We start from the raw sequence: 13,171 nt of genomic DNA, 5'->3' as shown, positions 1-13,171 counted from the left end.
AGCCATTAAACTGAAAACCTACAACCTCTCTCTCTGTCAAACACTAATGTTGCTTTTACTCTGCAGTTTGTTTTCTCTTAAATATAAAATGTTGTAATTCCACAGGTACTGGACATACAAAGGAGTTCAACCATGTGGATGTCATTCATTACAGGGTATCATCAGTCAACATCTGCCCACTGTTTATTTTCAAATTTCTTGACAAACAACTGAAATCCTGTCTTCTTCCACTATCCACACTTCCAGTAATTATGAATTAAATTCATGCCCTTATCCACAGTAAAAGGCAATTTAACAATTTGCAACAGTCCCAATCCTGATTGGCTGGGATCAGCTGTCACTCAGAATTTTTAGACAAGTGCAGCGATGGGAAATGAAACCAGAGCAAAGGATACACACAGGGAATGACAAGAAGGTGAGGTGTGTTGTAGAACAGAGACACCAAGGGGTACAAGTACATAGTTCCCTGAAAGTGGCAAGACAGGGAGACAAGGTGATGAAGGCAGTGTTCAGCACACTTGCTTTTGTTAGACTGGGCACTGAGTACCAAAGTGAAAAACACAAGTTTGCAGACGCTGTGATTGTAGTGAAAATGGTGGAAGTACTTGTAGTGTCCACAGGAGGTTAAGATAGAAAACTGATAAACTGCTGAGTTCCTCCAGCTATTTTTGTGTTTTTAACTATTGAGTAAGAGAGTTGGATTATCTTGATTAAGCTGTACGAGGAATTGGTTGGACTGCATTTAGAATAGTGTTATGCAGTTCTGATTGCCACACTATAGGAAGGACGAGAGTAAGATGGAGAGGATACAAAAAAGATTCACAATGAAATTGCTGGAACTAAAGGGGATGAGTGATCACCAAAGAGATAGGCACAGATAGTTTTCCCTGAAGTAAAGGAGGGGTAACCTTGTGGAGATTTACAAAACACGAGGGGTATAAATAAGCTGGATAATCATAGTCTTTTAGAGTCCCTGGTTGAAAGCTGCAGGGAACAGATTCACGTTGAAAAGGAAAACATTTAAAAAGGGACTCGAGAAACAAGTCTACACAAAGGGTATGCAGAATAAACTGCCAAACGAAGTGGCTGAGGTGGATATAATTGCCACTTTTCAAAGATATTTGAAGATGTTCATGGCCAGGAAAGATTTAGAAGGATATGGGCAGAATGGAGGCAAATGACAAGCTCTGGACTGCTCCTTGGTCATGATGAACAGATTGCAGTGAAGGACTTGTTTCCTAGCTGTAAAACTGAACCAACTTTGGCTATTTTTAAACTTCATGTCTCAACTGCTTGCTCAATAAACCCAATGAACCTTCAAGTTAACAGGGGAATTATTTTATTTGAACATCTTAGACTTTTGCTTCTTTATCCAAGAAATTATATATTTTTTTTTTAAATATAGGAAAATGTTACACTGTCCCATACTTCAATTAGAAGTAACTGTATTTTGTGCAAATGCAATGTAAAATAATCAGACTCTCTGAAACCTCTTCAGAATATTAATGCAAATATTGTCTCTGGAATCCTTCTAAACACTATATTTGGGCATAATTTTCAATGAAGGATGCAGGTGTAAATTGTGTTCAAAGTTGTCAGTTTTCTAATTTCCACCTCCCCCCCCCCCCCCCCCAAAGTTTCAACTCAAATTCATTTGCAATTGAAAAATCTAATATTAGCCAGGACGGTTCTGTACACATTTACAGCAATTATATCCCCCTTGCTTTACTTGCAAGAGCAAACTAGTTTGCAGTATGAAGTGCTGTTGTATTATCATGCAAATGAGACAAGAACAGGTAAACACTATTAGCGTCAATCATCACACGATTATAAAATAATTGAAAATGACAAATTTATGGAATATTTATTAGCATCATTGCTGTAGTCAACTTCAGTTAAGATGAACTGTATTTAAGTTCCTTTAGAAGTTTATTTTTAAAAAAAACCATAGCTCCACTTCAAAATGCCACAGAACTACAATTAGCACAAACTCCATATTGATCTAAATTGGCTGGCCAGTTTGGAAGCAGTTTTGCCATGAGGATGGATCATTTGCAACAAACCTATTTGCATTCTCTGTGCTCACATAACTTGATCTAATTTGATCATACAAGGAAGAATCTCAAAATTTAGCATCTTGACAAATGAAACAAGACAAAGTTATGGGGGTCAGATCACAAGGAAGCAGAACCCTTGGCCCACTGAGTCAATATCATGAAGAATCCATTTCCTCTAATTCTACACGATTTCCAACAAGAATATTGTGAGGCAAAGGGTCTATTTCCACATTACATGACGGAAATTGAGCAAGCTGGCATGTTCATTTGATAACCAGCCAACTAGCAGTTTCAGTGTAGTGTGTGGACCTTGGGCAGTTCATCCCAAAACCCTGTCACTAAAACATCTTGAAAGCCTTTCCAGTTGCGCAAGGGTTTCAACAATTTTTAATACCCAATGGCCAGAGGCAGAATCATTGTGCGTCCAGACTCATCAAATCAGATCAAGAGTGCAGCCACACCTTCTCTTCAGTGAATCACTGCAATGTCCAAGAACCAGCAATTTATTTAAGAACCTTCAGCAATCACAATTTGAGCCAATTTTTTTTATATATATAAAACCAGTACAAAATATCGAAAACCCAAATTTGTTCTGCAAACAGTGGACCTTCAAACAAAAATAATCTCTTTCACATTTTTGGCAGCTTCAGCAAGTACTGTAATTTTACAGAAGCAAAACATTTCATTTATTTCCAACAAGAATCCCATAATTTGCATCACAAAATGGATAGCAACCAACCATGACAGAGGAAAAAAGACAATTCCCATAACACCATAGAACAATGGAATTCTAGAAAAATCACAGCACAGGCCCCTTCAGCCCTTCTCATCTGTGCTAGTTTGGCCTAGTCCCACTGACCTACACCCAGTCCATACCACTCCCATCCATGTACCTGTCCAAATTCTTCTTAAATATTAAAATTGAGCCCACATTCAACACTTCAGCTCACAGCTCACTCCACACTCTCAGCACACTCTGTGTGAAGAAGTTCCCCCTCATGTTTCCACTAAATTTTTCCCCTTTCACTCTCAACTCATGTTCTCTGGTTTGTATTTCACTTATTCTCAGTGGAAAAAGCCTATCTACATTTACTCTGTTTTTCCTCCTTCAATTTTAAATGCCTCTGTCAAATCTCCCCTCATTCTTCTTCATTCAAGGAAATAAAGTTTTATCCTGTTTAACCTTTCAGCTCCTGAATTCTGGGCAACATACTAGTAAATCTTCTCTGTACTCTTTCTACCTTATTGATATCTTTCCTGTAGTTAGGTGACCAAACTGCACACAATATTCCAAATTTGGTCTCACCAATATCTTGTACAACTTTATAACATCCCAACTGTTGTACTCAATACTGATTTATGAAGGTCAATATGCCAAAAGCTTTTTTTTCCCCAAAAACAACTTATCCACCAGTGACTCCACTTTCAACGAATTGCGCATCTGTATTCCCAGATCCCACTGTTCTACTGCTCTCCTTAGTGCCCTACCATTTACCATGTAGGTCCTTTCTTGGTTCGTCCTTCCAAAATGAAACATCTCATATTTGTCAGCATTAAATTCCATCTTCCATTTTTCACCCCATTTTTCCAGCTGGTTCAGACTCCAAGCTTTGAAAAACATCTTCGCTGTTCACAAGACCTCCAATCTTAGCATCATCTGCAAATTTGCTGATCCAATTTACATCATCATCCTGATCATTGATATTGATGACAATCATCCCGCACCATTCCCTGACGCACACCACAAGTCACAGGCTTCCAGTATGAGAAGCAATCATCCAGCAATACTCTCTGGCTTCTCCCATCAGCCATTGTCAAATGCAGTTCACTATTTCACCATGAATACCTAACGCCCAAACCTTCCTGATGAACCTACCATGTAGGACCTTGTCAAAGACCATGTAAACAACATCCACAGCCTTTATTTCATCAACTTTCCTAGAAAGCTCCTTGAAAAACTCTACAACATTTGTTAAAGATGATCTACCATGCACAAAGCCATGTTGACCATTCCTAATCAGTCCCTGGCTTTCCAAATAATGGTATTTTCAATCTCTTAGAACACCTTCCAATAATTTATCTAATACTGACATCACAGGCCAATAATTTCTAAGGCTACTTTGGAGCTTCTTTTAAAAAAAAAACAGAATACCATGATACCCTCCAATCCTCTGGTACCTCCCTGTAACTAAGGTCATCTTAAAAATTTCTTGCACAGGCCCTGTTTTTTCTACATGAGTCTCCCTCAAGGTCTGAAGGAATATTTTGTCAGGCCCAGGGGATTTATCCACCCTAATTTGCCGTGAATGTAAATGACAGCACACATGTATCACGAGCCTCAGTGTATTAACAGATTGTGTGTTTGCCAGAGCGCTTGCTTTTATTCACTGTTACTTTTAAATAGCTCTATTCTTAGTATTTCTGGTTAGATGCTAATTGCATTTCATTAGCTTTGTATCTGTATTTGGCACAATGACAATAAAGTTGAATCAATCAATCAATTTGTGACAGCAAGCACATCCTCCTCTTTAATCTGTTTCAGGTCCATGACCTCACTGCTTGTTTTCTCCACATCTCACAACTTTGTGCCCTTTTTCTGAGTGAAAAAATAACCATTTAAGACTTCTCCCATCTCTTTTGACTCCAAACAAAGCTGACCATTTTGATCTTCAAAGGGACCAATTATGTCCCTTATTATCCTTTTGTTCTTATTAAAACTGAATAAACCCTTATATTTTGCTTTAGATTGTCTGCCAAAGCAACCTCAGGTCTCTTGTTAGCCTTCCTGGTTTCTTTCATTTTTATACTCCTAGAGTGCCTCAGGTTACCTCTAACTGTTTACACTGCTCTCTTCTTCTGAAACAGATGCCCAATATCCCTCAAAAACCAAGATTCCCTCTGCCTTCAAACCTTGCCTTTGATCCTGACAGGTAAATACAAACTCCAGACTCTCCAAATTTCATCTTTAATCCCATTGATGAAATGCTAATTATGTAATTCATATTTAGTAGCAATTCAAAATTGCCACTTATTGGACTACCAATGACTGGTAATTCTGTCTCACCTGCAGAAAAAAGAATCTCAGGATTGTACGTGATAAATAAATCTGAAATCCATTTTTAAAAAGCACTCCAACTTTAAGTTATTCTTACCAGAGCTGGTTGTAATCTATAGTCACGCAACCATTCAGGCAATAATGCCTCCAGAATTGGATAGAGATACAAATATAGCAGACAATGGTTTATTCCTGCATAAATGGAATTGGCAGTATATTTCTATTTCACTATCCAAATTGGACTAAGCATCCAGCTGGTGAGAAGTCAGCTGATTGACTCATTAAACTACTTGTTGGATTGGTTGACACTTGATTGATTAAGTGAGGCTGTTCAATGGTTGGCTGTGTGATTGACAATTGGGTCACATTGAAAAAGTGTGACCAAAAGTGGCAAGTGTTTTGACTGATTAAATGACTTGCAATGAATATATTATAAATTAACTGATTAGATTGGCTATTTTTTGGCTAACCCAGACATTTGCAATCTCCATTCTGAAGTGATAGAATTCTAAATGAAAGCCATTATGGTTTAATGCTCTAGGGTTTAATTTCCAACACACTACTACCTGACAATCATTCCTCCCCTTCAAGCCAGGAACACTGAAGGAGAGGTCACATTTCAAGAGTGAGGCGAAGGTCTTGGTCAATATGTCATCATGAAACAGGTTACTCATTTAATTGTTTTAGTCAAACCCCAGGTTCTCTCTTCTGTGGTCAACTTTGGCTGAATCAGGAAATCCATAAATAAAATCATACAGTACCCACCATGTAGGAAAAAGTTAGTTTTATAATTGCCTTTGGACCAACACCAGGTTTCTACTCATTGCCCACAACATATGACTTCCCTTCCCTTCATAGATCTTATGTTTGAAACCACATTCACAAGGGTCAACTCATCACAAGTACCAGTTTCTTTGATTTCCAATATCTTACATTGTGAGGTGTACTTAAATTCTGGATGACAAAAGTGCCTTAACCTGCAAAATTCTCCTGTCAAAATTTGTTTCCCCCCCCCCCAAGAAAACATTCTGCACATGTAGCAAAATAGTAAGTGTGAATCAGCTTTAAAATATTTTGAGTCCAAAAGTTTTATAGAAACATCATTATGAACACCACAGTCCTGAAAGAACTTGGACTCCAAACATCAGCAACCAAAGCAATAAATCTTATTTGCATTTTTTTTTGCTTTTTTACAGCCATAAGCACATTTCAAAAACTTATACAGTTCTTGTTGCATTTTTTTTTTAATGGTGACTAAAGAACCACTATCTGTGGAAAATCATTATGTGATGGAATTGTGATAATATTACTGGACTAGTATCCATAACCTGAGATCACTGATCCACAATAACTTGGAACTTCACTACAAAAGCAACTCATAATCAAGTACATCTAGAATGAAATAGTGTTTCAATAATATTGAGCAAGAACTTTGAAATTGTTGTTAACACCCATCTACCTCTGCTTCACTCCCTCATGAGCAAGTCTACCCCATTCTCTGGGCCTACTTTCAATGCAACTCCACTGATATAGTGCACTCTCAACATTATGCTCAATTCAGGGAAAATTAGGAATGGACAATAATTGCCTGCAATATCCACAATAACAAAAACTCTTCCAGTACCTGATCCTTATTTTCCTCCTTGGTAATCTTGAACTTGTGCCTTGATTTATTATTCATTTATCAAACAGGGAAACAATTAATCCCTTTTGGACATTTCTATTTCTTCATAATTATTTAGTTATTCAAGTTTTAATGTCCCCTTTTGGGGTTTGTTCATATTCTCAATCTCATTGTCCTTCCAGATTCTTGCATATATCTACCTGAAAATATTCTGATCAAAGTGCTGAAGGTGAGACCTTAATTGAAAAGGGATATACCAGATGCTGGAATCTGGAGCAAAAAAACTCAGCAGTTCAAATAGTAACTGGGGTGCAGGGTAGGGGTAAGGAATTGACAGTAAAGTCACTGTCATCTGGAATTCAAACAACCAGCCACCTCAAGCAAATGGCAAAAAATACAAAATACACAAGTTTAAAATTGGCACACCTCACCATTGGTTTTCCACTCATGCAATACACAGCCTCAAGCAACCGGAAAGGTTTGCTTATCCAGCATCTACAAATCCCCGTATGTGCTGAATACCAGGGGTTTTACTATCATTCCTTTCCCCGCTATAGATTCTGCTCAACCACCAACTCCTCCAGCGACTGGCCCAGGCCAGAAAGATCAATTACTTGTGACTTCCTATGGATGTAGGGTGACTTACCAAGTTTCCCCAGCATTTTCATGCACATGCACTTTTTATTTGGTTTACCACCTCCAGCAGTTTACTTTTTTCTGCCCCATTCAACCATGTGTTTTTTTCTTTCCAATAGCTATAAAGAGTTAAGGAAAGCTATGTGAAACTACATCCACATCCAAATAAAAACAAAACCAACATACACAAGTGTGATCATCATCCAGCAGGTTCGCAATTGATGAAATCTATTCCCAATATTTTCAATGACTCTGAAGTCTTACCTTGTATCCAAGAGAAGACCCGTTTCCTTGATTTGACCAATGGGAAGATCAAAAGCTATTGCTTTCATTCTCACTATCTCTAAATCCTTCCCACTGATGGTCACCGTCTCCAGAGACACATTTTCTGGTTGAATCAGACTACTTGCACTTTCACGGTTTCATTCAGTTCTGAATCCTATTCCATATTCTCTATAATCACAAACACTGCCCAAGTTCGCCTGTGTATCACTTGGAATCCCTTCCGCCTCATCACTTCCACATCTCCCCTTGTCACTTCCAAGTTCAATGGCAAAGAGAAACTGACTGGCAGCTTTTCCATTCTTCATGTTCACCTTGAAGTCAAAGCACGTTCAACTGCATTCTGCAAGAACCCCCTGCAAACCGGCCCCCAACCTCTATAGAACATTTCATTCCTACTTTGGATCCTTTTGGTGCCAATGGCACCAGCCAGATGGCCTTTCACTGTTATTCTCTTTCAACATCTTACTTTAATTTGCTCTTCAATTTCCTGCTTGAACGATTTGCAAAGGGGCATGAAATGTATGGTGATTCAAGGGGCAATATTGATGCAAGTTTTCTATCGATGCCTCCCCACCAAAATACCTTCCTGCTTGCTGTGGAGAACCTCATCTAGTGGTCACGTTGAAAACTGAAATGAAATGTTATGCTACTTTGGAAACCCGTCTCCAAATCCCGAACCAGGTCTTCCTGACACGAGGTCTCAGTCAGGTATAATTAGGCATTCACAGTTACATCATGAGGAGGCGAACGAAGAAGGTGGATTGGCGGCGAGGACGCCAAGGAGCGGGAGGGGCTTGCACGTTTTCCTCGGGGAGAATTGGAAGTGATCACCCTTTCTTCGTGAGCCAGGTCCAGGTCGCAGCGACCGACTCTGCACCCTTGACTGTTGCAGAAACGAATATGCAGAGCAGCCCAAGAAAGACATCTCCCATTTTTGCAGGAGCCCGTGAGCGCTCTCCGGCTCGGCTCACTGTTGATCACCAACTCGCTGCGTGGCCGAGGAAGGGGAATTACGGAACCCAACGGTCTCTGTTGCATCAAGTCGAAGCCCCGAGTGGACCCCCGCCCCGCAAAGGAGCTGGAGTTCAAAATATTTCCATTTCTGCCTGAGTGAGCAAGCACGACGTGCGCTGGCTGTGCCTCGGGATTCTTCAAAGATCTGTCACGGCACCGATTTGACCAGCACAGAACACAATGAGCACGGGCTGATTTCCCTCGGCTCTCCCGGAGGAATGAGAAGGATCACGCTTCCAATTGCATCGCCACTCCGACCCCTCAAACTCAAACTTCCAGGCTTGAGAACGCGACTTCGGAGCGGATTTGAACAACAAATGACCAAACAAGGGGCCATGTCCAGGGGTCTCAGGCAATGAAAAAACATCCAAGAACAGAATCGCGTGGCACTTGTCACCAGGGACTAAATACCGAGTCACTGCACAATGAAACCAGACACACACACACACACAGAGTCGGAAGCGGAGGTCATGTTTTAAGCCAAATATACCCCCCCCCCCCCCCAACATTTCCAGCCTGTCAGAAGATAAAAGCAGACTTTAGCGAGGGTTACTCTTCAGGGACCAACACACCAGCCGAATTCAAAGGCACTGGTTCCGAAACTTTCCAAACGCCAGAAACCCCCCCACCCACCGCCCCCAGCCCATCGAGTTGGGATCTCAACAGCTCCGCACACCGTCAGCAGCGGCACCGAGGTTCCGGAGCGGCACATCGCCACCTCCCCTCGGTGAGGGACCGGCTGCCCCGTTCCAAGCCCTCACCCACCTCCGAGCCAAGGTGACTACAATCCGCGGTCAAATCGCATCCGCCCGACTTGAACGGACGGAGTCGACATCGAACTCGTGCCTGTCAGCGAGGAGGACCTGGCGCTCCGTGTCGAGTCTTACCCGCTTTGCCCGCGGCTTCGTCTCGCGGCGCTGCGTCCACACAGCGCCGCAGGTTGCGCACTGATGCTCCCTCTCAGCACGGAGTGCCCATCTCCACTTTATGGCTTTTGGGGGGCGGGGGGGGGGGGACCTTGTCAAATGGAGCAGATGTGTCTCGTTACGCCGTGCGTCAGTGGGTACGTCGCTCGCCTTCTCCTCTCAAAGACAGCGACTCTCTCTCTCTCACTCACACTCTCTCAGCCCCTTCAACCTGCCCTTAAGCGAGACCGCAGTCCGACCGAGCAGGCTCGGAGGTCGCGACCCGCCTCGAGTGCAGAGACACGCGGGTTCAATCCGCCCTCCCGCCTTCGCTCAGAGGGTCTCGAGTAGTTTTTTTTGTTTACAAATCAGAAAGTGGCCATACATGAGAAATGCATAAATAAATGACAACTCCGTCCAGTTTTGCCGCCACAGAAGATGTCACTGTCCGAAAAGGGGCTGGTGACTGTGGCCATGGGCGCCCTTGATTGAAAGACACCCCTCCCATTTCCCCAACCTTGCAGTGTATCTGTCGTCCCAGAACCAAACGTGCTCCGAATTCTCCCCGAGCCCCGTGCAAACTCTGGCCGCTGCCCAGAGGTGTCCAGTGGAAAGTGCTTCTCCTCGGTCCATTGAGACTCCGTGTCGCCTCTTTCAGAGCACATCGCTGGACCCCATCCCACCCCCTTCCGCCGTCAGTCCCTTCCCCTGAACCAACCACCCGGGAGAACAGTGGCCGTAATTTCCCACTGCTCCCCTTTCTAAGACAGCTGAATCTTCCTTTCATCTCCTTTCCAGGCACTCGGAGGAATGGAAGTGACATTGGTGTGAGCAGCGTGGGGTGAGCGCCAGGTCACGGATCACACCACGAACTTCCCAGAGCAGTCCCTGCTCCAGGACCTCACCGCTCTTTTTCTCTGTCGCCCTCACCAACCTCCCGTTCCTGCCCGACGATGAGCCCAGGGCTTCATGACGCCTGCATTGGGAGCTGTGCTCTCAACTGCCAAGCCCCGAAGCGTCCCAATTCCTTCCCAAACCTTTTGCTTTCTTCTCTCATACCTTCCCTGAATTTTCCCACTTCCCATGCCCCAATATTTTCTTCAATGACCCCGAGTCCGATAGTGTATGCACTGGGGGGGGGGGGGGGGGGGATCAAAGTCGTCATTTGCTGTCTGCTCATTAGCCCTGTTGCCTTGGTCTCTCATCGTCAACTGCACTTGTTGACCTGCTCAACGTTACATTGCTGGCAGCACTCGAATGGAGTTGTGCCGACCACGGCGCACGGCTGCAGATCCTTGGGGGGGCGACCCGAGATCTGCACAAATGCAGTTCTTTCACAGTGTCCGGCATTATTTTGCGAAATGAACGGTGGGGGGGGGGGGAGAGAAATGTCCTGGATTCTGAAAACTCACGCCACTTTCGTCGCATTTTTATTTAGAAATCTGGGTCATTCAAAAAAAGAGCAACGGTGCTGTGGAGAATGAAGGCAGAACTGTCCACGTTAACTTTCTGTCCTAGTCTTCTAATCGGCAGAGCCGCTTTGTGCAGACATCTAAAAAAACACGCGGGCAAACAAGGCACAGTGACCTATTTAAAGTCAATTCCAGGAGACTGGTTTGGAGGAGGCAGTGAGTTCAGCAGCGGGCTGTTGGCACACCTTGATCCAGCATCTCACCCAAGTGATGGATGCCCCGTCTTTCCCTCCGACACAAGCAATCGCCCGTTTCCCTGCTTTTGCTCAGTCAAAGCTGACCCGGTACACTTGCGGTCATCAGTTGCATGACCAAATGCATCTCCAGCAACAACAAAAAAGTGGCACAAATGTGGTTGCAGTATTTTTAATCACCAAACGCCACACCTGACTGGCATTCAACTTTGCATTCCACGATCGCAGCAGAAAACCTTCATAATTGTCGTGTTGAAATCAACAGGCTTGAAATATTCTGGCGGAATGTCTGCAATTAAACTATCGGTGGTGGGGACCTGTTCCTGGACGTGGAGGCAGAGCAGAGAAACAAGCTTGCGCTGTTTCAGTATCCTCTCATATTTGTCGTTCTGCTTTTTTGATCATTTTAAGCCAACTCACAGAATATTAAAATCACCCATCGTCAGGCGATGCTCTATTGGGAAGCGTCCGAATTGAAATTCATAGGGAATGTCATTCCCACAATTAACAACGGTGCAAACCTTTCAGTCCGTCATTATCTGCAATGACATTTCTGCCAAGAAGTCTCTCTCTTTTAATTCAGGATCTCCGCTGGTCGGGTAAAGCCTGAAGTTCTTCCCCATCCGTACTGCTGCGATGCCATCGTGAGGCTTCAATTTGTACACGTGCATATCTTCCTCTCCGCTTTGAAACCATGCACTTGATCATTCGTGAGTCTCTATCCCAAGTTATTTCAACCGTGTCTTGATGCAATGTTCCATCTCTCATCTTTCCCAAAGTCACATTTCTAGGCCTCCTTCTATCTTTTACCCGGGTCTGAGTAGGTGTAATGTTCTGACAATTATTCAAATATTAAATATCAAATATGCCAGGCTAGATGACACAATGTGGGTATCTGTCTGAAGAGAGATAATAGATTCAGACAGACTTGAAGTTATTTGCCAGGAAGGCAGAGCAAGGGTATACACAGGGAATCTATGGTCTTCTGTGCTCCATTGGCAACATGAGGCACATGTGGTAAGAGATCAAAACTGTAACAGACCACAAGATAACCTTCCAAGTCAAAGATGGGCCTCCCATCTGGAAAGACTGAACATCTGTGCACAGTTCAATGAGAAGAAAAAGCTGACCCAAAGAAAACTCTGATTCACCCTGATAAGAAGGCTCCTTGCATAGCTTTGGCCGAGGTGAGGAGAACCCTCAACAAAGAGAGCCCAAACAAAAGAGTGGGGCCAGACAACATACCCGGTTGGGTACTGAAGGACTGTGCAGACCAGCTGACAGAAGTCCTTACAGAAATCTTCAGCACATTACTGTAGCAGTCCATTTTCCCTGTGGGTTTCCAGGCAGCCAAAGAAGGCAATGACAGACCTCAATGACTACTGTCCAGTGACACTGACCTCCACCATTATGAAATCCTTTGAGCATCTGGTGATGGAGACCGCAGAGCACACCATCCAGAAACAATGAACCCATTTCAATTTGCCGACAGACGGAACCATTCCACTGATGATGCTATAGCCTTGTTCCCACCCTGCCCCACTCTGTCTTGTCTCACCTGGGGAAGGATGCCTCATATGCCAGGCTGCTGTTCATTAACTTCAGCTCAGTGTTTAATACGATCGTCGCTGGGATTCAAAACCCTTCTTTGTAACTAGATCTGGACTTGCTAATATAAAGACCACAGCCTGTCCAGGTTGGCAGCAGAACATTGAGCACCATCACGCTGAACACTGGTGCACCTCATGGCTGTGTACTCAGCCCACTTCTGTTCACACTGTTGACCCGTGACTGGATTCCCAGACCCGGCTCCAACAGAGTCATCAGGTTTAAAGATGACACGACAGTAGTTGGCCTCATCAGAAAAAAACAATGAGTCGTATATGGAGAAGAGGTGGAAAATCTTGTGAAATAGTGAGAGAATAACAA

At 43.3% G+C, this 13,171-nt stretch overlaps 1 protein-coding gene across 1 annotated transcript in view; it reads right to left on the bottom strand.

Annotated features, from left to right (window-relative positions):
* The window catches only part of LOC138763207 (contactin-4-like), a 2,221,540-nt gene extending 2,211,884 nt beyond the window's left edge, over nucleotides 1-9,656 (bottom strand). Inside the window, exon 1 of the mRNA XM_069936987.1 lies at nucleotides 9,559-9,656. The gene's annotated coding sequence lies outside the window, so the exon portion shown is untranslated. The remainder of the gene's footprint in view (nucleotides 1-9,558) is intronic.
* Nucleotides 9,657-13,171: the final 3,515 nt, after the last annotated feature.

This window comes from Narcine bancroftii, chromosome 5 (genome assembly GCF_036971445.1).
Source record: "Narcine bancroftii isolate sNarBan1 chromosome 5, sNarBan1.hap1, whole genome shotgun sequence".
Lineage (NCBI taxonomy): Eukaryota > Metazoa > Chordata > Chondrichthyes > Torpediniformes > Narcinidae > Narcine > Narcine bancroftii.
The sequence above is the reverse complement of the archived record's forward strand: the minus strand, read 5'-3'. Positions and strand labels throughout refer to the sequence as shown.